The sequence below is a fragment of the Canis lupus genome, chromosome 27, assembly GCF_003254725.2.
Source record: "Canis lupus dingo isolate Sandy chromosome 27, ASM325472v2, whole genome shotgun sequence".
Lineage (NCBI taxonomy): Eukaryota > Metazoa > Chordata > Mammalia > Carnivora > Canidae > Canis > Canis lupus.
The window spans coordinates 12,894,880-12,910,290 of NC_064269.1; the positions used below are offsets into that span (position 1 = coordinate 12,894,880).

The 15,411-nt window shown below is 32.8% G+C and overlaps 1 protein-coding gene across 4 annotated transcripts in view; it reads right to left on the minus strand.

Moving 5' to 3' along the window:
* Positions 1–15,411, minus strand: part of CNTN1 (contactin 1) — a 349,178-nt gene that overhangs the window by 213,549 nt on the left and 120,218 nt on the right. The gene's annotated exons all lie outside the window — the stretch shown is intronic.

Sequence of the window (15,411 nt, forward strand, 5' to 3'; positions counted from 1 at the left end):
TTTTGATATCATCACTTTGGATAATTTTGATTATGTCAGCTGAAATAGGAACAATAATAGATTCAGACTGTGTTTGCATTTTCTGAAAGCTTTTTCTAAAATACAAAGCATGATCAAGAATTAGGTTGGAGGCTTTAACAATTCCATTTTGTTGTATGACACATAAAGAAGCAAAGCTTTCAGTAACTGTTCACTCCCCTTACTACACTCCTTCTGGACAGCTCCTTCAGGACATTGGGATGCATCTAACATAACATTTGAAAAGTATTGAATAAATTTAGACTCTGATCTGAAAAATCAAGAGAAAGAAAAATAATAATTCTGGCCCAGTCCTTAGAAGATCCAAACTAAATGCAAATTTGCTGTTCAAAAATATGAAATAAACAAAATGAGATTTGTTATGACTTAATTTCATAATGAACATTATAAACATATTTTGCAAGGCATAATCCATAGAAAGAGAGTTAAGAAAAAATAAGTAAATTGTTAGATGTCTTTCTATAAAACACAATTTAATTTAAACAGAAATCTATAAGCAGTAATTACAATGCTAAAGATGTAAGCATTAACAAATATACTACTTAAGTATCATTTTCTAAAGGGTTAATTAGTTAATGTAGTCTTTACTGGATTCCTATATATCTCCCACCAAGGTAGTATTCTATATGTCACAGGAAAAACAAGGAAGAGTTTTTTCCTGATTTGAGTTTGTTTTTAGTTGCTTATGACATTGCTAAGAGATTGTTTGAAAGTATTTAAATAATACAAATCACTATTAGATATTAACAATCATCACAAAAGTATCATAGACGGTGTTGTTAGCATCCTATATTTCATGGGTACTGAGTCTTCTTAGGAGAAATTTTTCAGATTGACAGGAGAATAAATCAGAGACTCCAGCATAAGGTCTAGCACTGGTTAACTCTTTCTCCACGTGTTTCTTCACGTTTCCCAACCAAGTTTCATTATTGATATTTATCAAACAAAAGGACAGATGGATAGATTGGATTGGAACACAACTGTTAGAGTCAGTTTTGTAGGAAATGGTTCAAAGATTGAATATTATTTCTATTGTATACTTTGTTTGGGGGTTAATCATTAATACTATTTTTGCATTTGTTTATGTTTTACTTTCCCTGCATGAAGAACTTTCTTTTGTTCGTTCATTCATTCATTCTTTCTATTTCTATATAATATAAAATTTACCTTTTAATTAAGGGTGATGGTTTCATTGTTGCTATTAATATTTTTACTTTTTTTGGTCTTTATATCTTTTTATTAGTGGTGTAAAAGTTGTTAACAGTTCCATGAATCCTTTACCTGTACTTCACAAGCAGTATAAGAAATTGGTGAGGTCAGATATTACTAAGCCCCATTTTAAATATTAGCAACTTGATGCTTAAAGGGATTAATCTATTAGTCTAAAGTCTCAAGGGGTAAATCTCAAGGTTTTCTGGCTCTTGTTCAGTAGTTTGATGACACTACACCACTAATATTTATTGATCTTTCTAGAACTGTACACACGTTTTCTTTTGATACTTCATTATCTATTACTTAGTAATATGGATCTATTGCAAATTCTATCACATTATCGCAAATTCTATATTGGATTATCTTGTCTGAGAAGGTAATTCATGAAGAAAGAAGTGATTTTTCTCCTTTATAATCCTAATGCTTTTAGTTTCCAATTTAAAAAGTTGATGATTTACATTCCATCTGTACTACATGGCTATGATATATTTTTCAATAAAGTGTAACTTCAGTAGGAGTTTCATCTTTGAGAAGATCTGAAGACTAAGTACCAGCTTCCAGACATATGACATACATGTTTGAAAGGCCTTGAAAAAATAATTTAATTGAGATACCTTTTGAAATGTCACTTCTTCATTTTATTATATCTGCATCTCTTTTAAAGAGAACTGGATGTGGTCAGATTAGTGTTTATCATAAATCCAAAATAGCATTTGGAGCTCTTGACTCATCAGAACAGGTGGGGGATCTAGATGCTAACTCATAAATTATTCATATATTTATTAGTTCATTATATATGCACTAATACTTACAAAAGGAATTTGTGATAGCTTACATAGTTAATAAAGCTTTTGCCATAAAAGAATGAGACTCCAGCATGAAGGGAATCAAGTAACCTAGCCTGGGGCAAATTACTTATTAATTGAATAGAAAATTTAGCTATAAGCTGACTAGCTGCCAATGTAAAGTAAAAGAAAAAGAAAGGAAGGGCAATCAATTATAAAGCTTATGTTAAATAAAAGAAATAAGAATAATTGTTAATTAAAACATTTTCCCAACATTATCAACACTAAGAGAAATTTTGAACTTATAGAAATGTCACCAGGAAAAAACAATTTAAAATGAATATTTAAATGAATATTAGATGTATTCTTCATAAATTCTTATATTAACTCTGGTATCAAATTGCAGCCCCTAGAATCCATTCTATGTAGGAATAAAGCTTACTGTACCTCTGACAATATATGTGAAGAGTTTAAAAGCTCTAGAAGAACTCATTCCTTCCTAATGAACTAGCACTATTGCTCCTTATTTAAGCATCTGCCTGTGCATAAGTAGTAAGACCTAATTCTAATTGCTATCCACATTGCTTTTCAGCTTTTCTCTGAAAATCTTTGAAAATAATAAAATTCAAATGATGTTCAGCTCACATTGTTAGTTGTCATAAATAGGTCACACAATGTTTGAGAGTGACACAAATTGAAAGGAGTAACCATTAGAGAATTCAATTTTTTTCTCTGAAATATGCATGAAAAAAAAACCCAGCTCTGGCTGATTTGAGTCACTTTGTTACAGATATTGGAAAAGAAAAACTGCTCAATGGGCAGCAGAGGAAGAAATGAAATGAATACTCAGGTCTGTAGGAGACTTCATGGAAGCATTTGAGTTCTTAATACTCTCACCCCCTATTGCTGCCACCTCTTTCTCAACTACAGAGAGACTTATATAGGGCGCCTGGGTGGCTCAGTGGGTTAAGCACTCTACGCTTGATTTCCAGGTCATAGTTTCAGATTGTGAGATTGAGCCCTGATTCTGGCTCAACCCTGGGCTTGGAGCCTGCTTTGGATTTTCTCTTTTCCTTTCCCCCTGCCCCTTCCCACTCTCCCTTTTCACTCTCAGGCTCTCTCTTTCTTAAAAAAAAAAAAAAAAAAATAATAATAATAAAATGGGAGGGGGTAGAAAGGGCACCTGGGTAGCTCAGTGGTTGAGCATCTGCCTTCAGCCCAGGTCATGATCTCGGGGTGCTGGGGTAGAGTCCTCCATCTGGCTCCCCGCAGGGAGCCTGCTTCTGCCTCTGCCTGTGTCTCGGTCTTTCTCTCTGTGTCTCACATGAATGAAAAATAAATTAATAAAAATAAACTAAAAATAAAAGGGTTTGCTCTATTCTTTTTATACCAATTGTCCATATGAGTTTACTGTTTTTCTTTCTTTCTTCTTTCTTTCTTTCTTTCTTTCTTTCTTTCTTTCTTTCTTTCTTTCTTTCTTTCTTCTTTCTTTCTTCTTTCTTTCTTTCTTTCTTTCTTTCTTTCTTTCTTTCTTTCTTTCTTTCTTTCTTCTTTCTTTCTTTCTCTTTTTCTTTTTCTCCTTCTCCTCCTCCTCCTCCTTCTTCTTCTTCTTCTTCTTCTTCTTCTTCTTCTTCTTCTTCTTCTTCTTCTTCTCCTTCAGATTTTATTTATTTATTCATGAGAGACACAGAAGGAGAGAGGCAGAGACACAGGCAGAGGGAGATCCTGCAGGAACTCCAGGATCATGCTCTGGGTAGAAGGCAGGTGCTAAACCGATGAGCCCCCAGGCGTCTGGAGTTTATTGTTTTTCTAATTTCTACTGCAATGTCATTGCTAAAGTAATTTCTTCTATCACCTATAACTGAACTCTTTTCATTGATTTATTTGATGAATTCATTTTATTTTTTTTATTTTTATTTTTTTGATGAATTCATTTTAGATGAGGCTCAAAAGTGATCACATGATTCTATTTCCCCAATTTACTCAATCTGCATATAATCATTTTTACTCCTTACATGGAATATTTAATTTTCATTCTACTCATATGCAGTTTTGTTATGTTTCTTTATAGCTCAAACTTAATCTTCCATTCTTAACAAAATAATAAACAAATAGGTGGCCATATTTCTTTGTAATTTGTCTCATATGCAGTTACATAATGGTTTATAAAGACTAAATATGGAATTATTTTTAAATAAATAATCACATATGATACATGTATGACAAAATATCACTTCCTAGATAAAATTAAAATACTGTTTTATTAACACAATAAAACATGTTTATTGTTACTCCAGTGACGGCATTTAAATAAATATGCAAAACACTTATCACACTGCTTAGCACAAAATACAAAGTAAATAAATAAATTTAGGTGTACCCATTTCTCCCTTTAAATGGTGCTTTATTCTGTCAGTGAAACAGTAATTTTGCTGTGACATAGGTGATAACATCTTTGGATAATTAACAAATTAAACTTATTCTCCTTACTCTACCAATTGCTAGGCAGTATAATCTTCATAGCTTTTTTTTTTTTTTTTAAGAATTATTTAGTTATTCCTGGGAGACAGACTGAGAGAGAGAGGCAGAGACATAGGCAGAGGGAGAAGCAGGTTCCCCACAGGGAACCCTTGCTGGACTGATCCTGGAATCCGGGATCACAACCTGAGTCCAAGGCAGGTGCCCAACCACTGAGCCACCCAGGTGTTCCTTCAGTTCTTTTGTAATATCTATTGCATATTCACACTTTGCTGGTTAAATTAATCCTAATTAGTCTTACAGATGAGAAATGGAGATTTATATAACCTCTTCCATTTCATCTTTAACTCTCATTTCTTTCTAAATTACAAGCTACTAAAATTTTTGTTTGTAATAATATAATCATTTATTTTTAGCACATTAACATATGACTAGCTCTTTTAAAGAACTAAGTTTATATTGACACTGAGCATGTCTCAATCAGTACCTATTTCCTAATCCATACTCATGAATTTCTTCTAACATTGTACTTCTGTAGTTAAAATCTATGAATTCTACGTTTTGAATTACAGAGGAATGATTTTCCTTCATTGAAGTTTCCTTTCTTTTCTTAAGAATGTTTCTTAAAACATAATTTAGAGAAGCAAAAGAATTCATTAAAGAACATTTTCTCTTAAACTAAGAAATTAATTATATGAAGAACATTAAATCTGAAACAAGAATCTTACAATTAAAGGGAAAAATTACTGCAATTTTTATATTATTATTCAATTTATAACCAGTGTGCTTGAAAATTTATTTTTCTATATATAGGTATGCCTAAATAGTAGATCCTTAGATACTAAGTCTTAATTATCAGAAACTCTGTGTCCGCATGTAAAAATTAAAGATTAGTCACAGTTTTTATATGGCCCCTTACAACTCTCAGTTTCATTTTATTGTTAATGAGGGACTAGATGGAAATCCTAAATAATCTTTCTCTTGGATTACCAGAAATATTTTTCTCATTACTGCAAGAAACATCAATTTAAGTTCAATGTAAATGAAAGAAGGGGTTCACTTAAAGGCATTAATATTTCCATAAGCGCAAGCCATATCCTACCGCAATAAAGAACACAGAAAATAATCGTATTTGTGATACTATTTTGTATTTTAATAACTTCAAAACAATCACTATGCCAAAGAACTTTCTTTTTTCCACAAAATGATTTATTTAAAAATCAACAATATTTGGCATTCAGTCTCCCTTGCAAAGGTCTCATCCAAATATATCTATGTAAACAGTTGGCCATGTTTTCCCTCTTCTAATTGAATATCCTGGCACAAATAATCATGTCTCTCAATAACTTTATTATTATTTATGCTTAGTTCTACCCCCCTCATGAATTTTCTATTTATTTAACATCTTCAGTAATTTCCAAAGAAACAATGTATTATTTCAACTCATCCTTGACAATATTCTAAGACTCAATAAGACACATTCTTTATGGCCTAGATCTCTGTTTATCTTACAGGTCATTTATTTTTAAATACATTGTTCTATATAATTTGTCATTTAGCTATGGATAGGTCACAATGTAAAATATATTCACCTTTTTAAAATACTTTCTTAACAGTTCTGCTTCACTGTGATCTATTTTACTATAACTATTATGAATTAATTACCTTATTATGAGTAAATTAGTGACATTTACCAACCGTTTATAATATATCAGCCATGTACTAAATGCTGAGGATATGGACAAAAACAGAATGATATATCTTTCCATGGAGTCTGAAATCATTTTGAGTATTATTTAAAATAGTTGAATTATTTTCATCCCTGCTATTGACATAACTTCTCCCTACACATGATTTTTCTTTTATTAAAATATCTACAGTATTTTTGTTGGACAGAATATCTACTCATATTTTAAATCACCAAATATTTTACTTAATTTTCTAATCAATAATGTAAAAAAAAGACACTGTATACTCATTCGAATCACCTGAACTTGCCATTTACAACATAACCCTTGTGAAAACGATCACAAAATATACTCATGGGTCATGGTGGTGGAAAAGAGAGTGCTACAAGACAGAAAGATATCTAAATCTTAGTAGTCAAGCATGTTCCCTAAGGCATAGCAAAGTTGGTCTTCATTGAGGTTGAAGACCACATTCATCAAGAAACTAACATTATTGACTTGATATTCAGATCATCAGGTACAGGTATATTTTAAGCCAAGATGGATTTTTGTAATTAAAAAATATCCTACTGCTACAGGATTCATCTTATATTTGATGCATACATTTACATAATAATTGTGCTCCCTAAAGTCTAACAATTTAATGGTATGACATAAAAATAATGTCTTTGGTTTAATAAAATGTGATAACTAAATCATGTGACCATTCACTCATCACATTTACTGAACATTTACTATGTTCATGGCACTGTTCTAGATACCTGGAATGCAAGGATAAATAAACAGAAGTGATAATATTTCTATTCTTCAATTTCATATAGGAAACTTGCCTGGTTAATATCACATTTTCTCCTGAAGGAGTTAAGAAGGAAAAAAGCTTCTAAAAGCATCCTCTCAGGAAAAGCACAAAAATATTATTCTTATCACTAATTCACATTTTAGAGGAAACAATAATAAACTGGCTAACATAAATTTACTGAAAACTCATTATTCAACAATCTACACCATAATAAGCTGGTCCATATGTTGGACATCTCATTAAATGAATGTATTTCCTCAATTGTCATTTTGTTCTTATTCATCAGTCAAATTTTCCATACTTAAGCAAAGTGACCTTTTTTTTTAGAGGATGTTTACAGATGGTTTATTTTTCAAATTATACTGGACCGTCTTCTAATTACAAACATCTTAATAAAAATTAACTTGTGACTTTGCACCAGTTCCATTATATCCATTTTAGTGAAATAAAAGGTAGATAAACCTATGAACCTAGGAGTCCAAAATCCCATTGAATATATACATGCCTGGACATTTGAAGGTTCCTGCAAAATTCCAAAAAACTTAGCAAACTTATGGGGATTTGGCAGAGATACTTTAATCTCCTAATTCCAAACCTAGAGTTTTAATAACAATGTAAACTCAATCTTAGTTTTCTAATCTTTAAAATCAGAATCTCATGGTCTTCTAGAAAAGATTAAATGAGAATATGCATTAAAACTATTATCTCAGCCTCAAATGCATACTTTTCTTCCTCTATTCCTTCAAGCTGTATTCATTAACTACCTCTTTTTAGTGTGAGCTTCTAAATTTTCCAGTGAACACCATTTATTTTATAACTACACTGAATAAACCATTATATAACTATTTTAAAACCGTTTTAGCTGCCCTTTGATTGGTGCATCCAGGAAATTATTCTTGATGATTTACCCTATTTTTGTCTAGACCCAATTTATATGCACTTATAGTACCTGGTTTACATCTTTACAAGAGCTATCTTTGTCCAATAAACTTTCTGTTTGTCCAATAAACTGTTTATTTCCATTCCTGTCCCTTTTTCAATAGACTGTTTTGTCCATGGCAACAGGCTATAAACTTTTCCTTGCATAGCCATTGACCATAGAAGGGGCTTAATAAATATTTGCTGAATTAATAAATTAGTATGTTCCATGACTTCAAGAGATTCACAACTATGTAGGGTGGTATTACCTATGGAAATAACATCATTCTATCCATTACATTGTGCCATAGTATCTACTATATATAAATCTGTTTATTCTACTAGAATATAAACTCTTTGATGGAAAGATTCATGTTTTAGTCATCCTTGCATCCCTAAAGTGTGGCATATGTGTAAAATTGGCCGAATGTGGTTCTCCACTTTAAGAGACTTACTTAGAACTTGGGAAGATACTGCTACTAGCCTTGTGCTCAGAAGTTTAATTCAGAGGATTAAAATGCCAAGTAAACGCATGACTTGAAAAGAACAAACAGCCCAGATAATCCGTAATAAATCATCCTTGCTTTTGCTTTGTGAGATTAATTGGAATGCAGATATTTTATTTTTTTAAGTAAGCTCTATGCCCAGCATGGGCTTGAACTCATGACCCCAACATCAGGAGTTGATGCTTTATTGGCTGAGACAACTACATGCCCCAGAATGCAGGTATTTTAGAAATTATCATTCTGGCAATAAACATCAAAGTTTCAGGCACGTTGACATAAGGGCTTTTGATAGCAAAATAGCAATAGAGCCACCTAAGAAATATGGTTGATGTACCAGAAAAATAAGTTTATAGTTTAGATGGGAAAACAAGAGAAATAGTGGTATTAATTCTAATACTATGTATGTGATAAATAGAACTATTTCTTCTGCTTAGAACCCTTGTATCTATCTGAAGGTCAATCGGAATAACCATAAGTCAGGGCACCTGGGTAGCTCAGTCAGTTGAGTGTTAGACTTTTGGTTTCAGTTCAGGTCATGATTTCATGGGTCATGGGATCTGGCTCCAAACTCAGTGGGGAGTCTGCTTGAAGATCTCTTCTCCTGCCCCTCTCCCTCACCCTCCCTACCATGTGCACATGTGCTTTATCTCTCTAAAATAAATAAATCCTAAAAAAAAATTTTTTTAAAGCCATAAAGCCAACACCCTCATACAAACATTACTATGCCTGGCACTTTTTTTACTTTTTCTACTTAATGTTTATAAGCATAAAAAATTATCTAAGAATATAGTGATTTAAAGGCAGGTAAGTCTGAAGACAGGAAAGAGTCTATATGACTTATAATCATCTTTATGTTCACTGAGGCACTGCTATCACTACTTTTAACAAACAATACAATATAAGGAATTTTTCTAAAGATGCAATTATATTCAAATTTTCCATAGACTGACAAATTCACTTTTTGGTAGGGGTTAAAGTTCTTATTCTCTACTTATATTACCCCTAAGTATTATTTTCTAGCCAAATCCTCAAATATTAACCAATCCAGGGCCAGAATTCAAATATAGAAAACACAAAACTAGGAAATAAAAATAAATCTCATGCTCACAATAATTTTACAGAATAAGATTCCTTAGTGGTAAGCATCTTTGGATTTTCTACTAAAATTTCTCCACCATAGAAGATCACTGTTGATCATAATATCAAAGCACTTTAAAATATCATAATAAAAGTCATTTCCCAGGTTCACATAAGGGAAAAATCGTATTTGTTTTCCACTATTCTTGCCTATTTGTTCTGGAACTTGGGTGCCCTCATACTGACCTATTTTGTTTATTACGGGTCCATCCAATTCACCTCTTGGCTGCCTACTCATCTAGTTCTTCAATAGATCCTCCTGTTTGTCACCCAGCTTCTCTTCTTGCCAACTAATATATCATCTTCCATCTGTTTAAATTCCTATGTTCTTCCTGGCACAGCTCTGCCTCCAGATTCCCTCTCAGCCACCTACCTTGCTGCCCTTCCATCTGCTAGCATGACTAGTGTCTTTTCTAACCTATTCTCAATCTAAATCATCTTCAGTTTTCCACTTGAATTTCTTTATCAAAAGTTCTTATCTTAAAGAGCTATTGTGATTGCATTCATAACATATCATACAACATTGAAGTAGCAAGGGAAGTTTAAAACCATTATGTTCAAACATGCATTTAATTTTTTAATTCTTCCACCCTTTAAATTCATTTACTGTTCTCAACTTCTTTTTTTTAATATTTTATTTATTTATTCATGAGAGACACAGAGAGAAGAGGCAGAGACATAGGCAGAGAAAGAGGCAGGAAGCCCGATGTGGGGCTTGATCCTGGGACTCTGGGATCACGCCCTGAGCCAAAGGCAGAAGCTCAACCACTGAGCCACCAAGGCACGCCCTTCTTTTTTTTTTTTTTTAATTTTTAAATTTTATTTATTATTGTTCTCAACTTCCTTCAGTGATAGTGTTTTGAAGCAATAGAGTGTACCACTAAAATACATTAATACTGTCTTTTGACAGTAAAATAGTAAGAATACTTTATTCTTCAGAGCACTACCTCTGAAGTGTGGCCCAATTCTTGTTAGTCTTGTGGTTAATTGTGTTTGGTTCATTGTTCCAACGTTTGGCATTTACTGATTAGCAACAACCTTTTCTTGGTCACCACATTTTCAAGACAATTCAATTTAATTTTGTGGGCTTAATGTAGCAGAAATATTTCTTAATTAGGATGTGTGTTGCTTACTGGATACCAAAGACATTATATAAACAACACTAGCACTTGATAATTACAGTTTCAGAATTTGATATTTTAGGAGCATAAGGTGGCATTTTCCCTTGACATTGATTTAGTTGATAGATGAAGTAGATGCTTGTTTCTATGTAGCAGTTACGCTACAAGTTAAAACAGAATCAGGAAAATGTTTAAACTTTAGGCTTACATAGCATGCCACTAGACTGAAAACTTAATTTTCCATTTGTATTTCTGGAGGACATACCCCTCCCTTTATCAGCCACAACTTAAAAAAGATATAGTGAAAGGGAATATAAGGGAAGGGAGAAGAAATGTGTGGGAAATATCAGAAAGGGAGACAGAACATAAAGACTCCTAACTCTGGGAAACGAACTAGGGGTGGTGGAAGGGGAGGAGGGCGGGGGGGTGAGGGTGAATGGGTGATGGGCACTGGGGGGGGCACTTGGAGGGATGAGCACTGGATGTTATTCTGTATGTTGGTAAATTGAACACCAATAAAAAATAAATTTATTAAAAAAAAAAGAGTTCAGCTAAGCTTATGTTTACAGGAAATTCACTTAAGATTTATCCTTAAATCTGAAATAATACAGCATTTAATAAAACAGTATTTTTTTAAAGACTTGATTAATTTATTTTAAATACTGGGAATATTAACATTTCCATTGATGTTAATTGGTGTTAAAGATGTTAAGACATTTTTATATTTGTTTTAATATAGGTTTATTATTATATAGGTTTTATTATTATTTTGGTATGGTAAAGCCAATAGATCTGATGATATCTGCCATTAAAAAAGATACTCATTATACTCCCAGATCTCAAGAAAAGAGTACGGCCTACTATGCCCGGGGGTACATAGGTAATCTTGTGGGGTCTGGGGTCAATCAGGAGGCAGAAGAACAGAGAAAAACTATGAGCAAAAGCCTCTATTGTGGTTTTCTGAGAAAGGAGACAGGATAAAAGTGGATTTAGGATTGGCTAGTTTAAATTACTTCAGGAAGATCTCTGGGCACTAGAGCTGTCTCTAGTTGTCTGATTATTTGTCCCTGAGGTGATTAGGGCAAGAAGAAATTGGCCAGAGTTGGAGAACTCTGATAAAAGAAGGAACTTTGAGGTGTGGGCTCCCAATTACTTGGTTTGCATTTGAAAATGCACTCAAGGATGACTGGTTTACTAAGTCTAGTAATTGGCTAACCTTGGGAAGGGCTGTCCCTTTAGGGTCAGCAAAGCAAAGTATGAGAATACAGAATAAAAGGCAAGATTATTAAAAGATTTAATTTAGAGTTGAAAATTACTAAAAAATGTTCAGCATTCATCTGATTCAAAGGTCAGAAACTTTTTAAGCATTAAGTGTCTCCAGAGGGATTAAATAACATTTGCAAGTACCCAATGACTATAAAACTAAGTCTAAATATGTTAATCCAGTGGTTAAGTTCTTAATTACCTGTTCCCCCTCTGTTTATTCTCAACTATAACTATCTAATTCCTCTATTTCAGTCCTGACCCTGGAATATAAAGTATTAAGTTTTGCTTCCATGCTTTTATGTATATTCATCTCTTGGACTCCATTTAAAAATTTTGAGTATGGTTCCTTATTTGACCTATGACACTTAAACATTTTACCAAATATTTTAGATGGCTCTATGTTGTACATTTTTTCTTACATTTGAAGAATCCTTAAATAGATGCTTCTTCATTATACTGAGTTGTCTTATGAGAGGAAAATGATTAGAAAACAATGAAAAATAGAGTGAATGTTATATTTATTATCAGAGGAAAGAGATTCTTGAAACATGCATGAAGCCATATTAAAATGACACATCCTCAGAGTCAAATTTTAGGAGCATTTGGAAATGAAAGTATTTTAAAAACTGATTTCTTAGGGAACATATTTTAAGGAGGAACTAATTTTACGATTTTTACCAATGGAAGAAAAGAGGAGATGCAATTTCTTGGTATAACTCTGTTACAAATTCATACTCAAAAAAGTTTCTGTGGATTTTATAAATCAGAATTATTTACTAAAAAGTACCAGGGAGAGGGATGGTGCCTGGATAGCTCAGTCGGTTAAGCATCCAACTCAGTTTTGGATCAGTTCATGATCTAAGGGTCCTGAGATCAAGACCTGTGTGGGGGCTCCATGCTCAGCGAGAAGTCTGCTTGAGATTCTTTGTTCTTTCCTACTATCCCTCCCCTCCCTCCCTCTATCTCTCTCTCTCAAATAAATCTTAAACAAAAAATACAGGGGGGCTTCCTTTTCAAAAAATATAAACTCAGATTTAATCAATTTGTATGTGTGTTTTAAGTTTGGAAAATGGACGTATTATTCCTCTTTAAATGCTTTTTCTCTCCTAGTCTTCCAATAAATGATTCATAACTTTTTTATAATCCTAGTTTATGACTAATGCCGAATACAAGACACATAGAGATATACAGAAATATAGATGTAGATAGCTTTCTACTTAGATTTATTATAACATATGTGCAAACATTAATATAAGTATTTATATTAAAAGGAAAATTGATGGCTTACCATTTTAAAATATTCAACTGATTTCTCACTCTATTAAGTCATCTTTAAAATTCATTTTTAAAGTAAATTACAAAGCCTTATATTAGTGAATCATAATGTTTCAGAATTCTTATAAATTGATTTTAAGAGGCATTAATAATATGTATCAACCATTAGTTAAGCACATTTTTCTTTTAAAATCTTGTATTTGATATTTCACTGCTATATGGGTTCCTCATTCCATTTCATCTTTCCTTTTATTACATCCTTTTTGTATCTTCAGTCTCCTCCCTAACTTCATGTAATATGATTATGCTTTGTCATAATAATCATGACCTAAACTAATTTTGGTGTCTCAGGTCCTATATTGTGGTTAATATTCAAATATTCTCATTAATCTCTTGTTAGTTTCTCATACTGACAATCTATAAAAATTAATTACAACTACTGTGGAAATTAGGAACTGAGAGCATCTCATTCCAGATTTCCCTCACATGATCCAGGAAATGTTCTTTATCTAACCATCAGGTATTTTCAATGATATTGAGTAATGGCTAGGGTTAGGTTTGAGACTAGAACAATGACAGAAAGGTTTAACAAGTGCAGTGCTATGTGGGCCCTTTGTTTATACAATCTCACCATGTTAGCCCATTAATTTTACTGCTATGATCTTGTCATCCAGCATGAGGGCTTTTCTTCTCCTACTGTCACCTCAGCTAGATCCAACAAGTAGTGCTGCCATTATACTCATTACTCAGAATTTAGTATGTTGTTAGGTAATAAATATCTTTAAGTTTCTGCCTCCTCTATTCTTTCTCATTTTCCTTTCAATTCCATCTTACTAGCTATAAATGGGCCACCTCAGCCAGGAGGCATTTGAGCAGCACTGAACACCATGACTCAGCATCAAAACTCTAAAATGTATAGGCAGTTACTTCTGCTTCCTATCTTCCCCTCTCTGAGGAGAAACTCAACGTCTGAGTTTCTTCCTGTACCTAAACCATTTCAGCTTTGCAGATTTAAACATGTTCTACAATGTGAGTTCTGTGGCACCATACTACCAGGCAGTTGAAAGGAAACTCAATAGAGTAATACCGCAGCAGAATCGAAATACATTGTGAAATGTTTGAAAAGTAGTTTTCCTGTGCTCTTATTAATCATTGCTCTGTATTTCTTTCCTTTTTTTTTTTAATAAGTGATGCCTATTTCACAAGGCATACTGAGCATATCTATTACTGGTTCTTTTTTTTTTGAGATTTTTAAAATTTATTTTTTCATGACAGACAGAGAGAGAGAGAGGCAGAGACACAGGCAGAGGGAGAAGCAGGCTCCATGCAGGGAGCCTGATGTGGGATTCGATCCCGGGTCTCCAGGATCAGGCCCTAGGTTAAAGGCAACGCTAAACCGCTGAGCCACCCAGGCTGCCCTATTACTGGTTCTTGATAGATTATTTAGCAAATGTATTTTTTAAAACTTAGCATCATACTTGAGGAAGTATCTATACATACATGCTATATTGTATATATTATGTTTTACAAATTATATTATAGTATATATGTGTGCATAAACATGTGCACATATAGGTATATGTGTGTATATATACTAATACTGCATGTATATACACAGTATTAGAATATGTTTACTGTTTAAAATCATCATTAAAACATTTTACTATATCTAGAGTTTCTTACTGAATTGTTTTTAATGCTATTTTCTCACCCTAAAGAGATGTTGAGGAATTCATATCATACAGCACATAATTTGCATATTTATTAATTTTTTGCCATGATATTTAAGCAAGCAGCTTTAATTTACAGACTGGCAAATTTAGTATATTATTATTGTTATTATTATTACTTTTCAGTTTTTCAGAGTTTTTGTGAATTTTACATAGTGGGTTCAACAATTACATAAGCTTAATTTTTAAAGCATCAAGAAAAAATACAACTTTTTTGTGTAAATTTCAAAATATACTATCTATCCATTCTTTTTAGAGTAACGCACACTGGACAGGAGGAAAGAAAACAAAACACTCCAGGTAGAAGCCAAACTGTTTTCTGACAACAAGGTCTTCCTTCAAGGACATGCTATTCCAAATTATTTCAATTCCATCTGTTCAATTTGTATGCAACACCGTATTTGAGTTTGAGTACCTCAGTGTTATCCTCTACTTCTGGGAGAAGGACTGAACATTT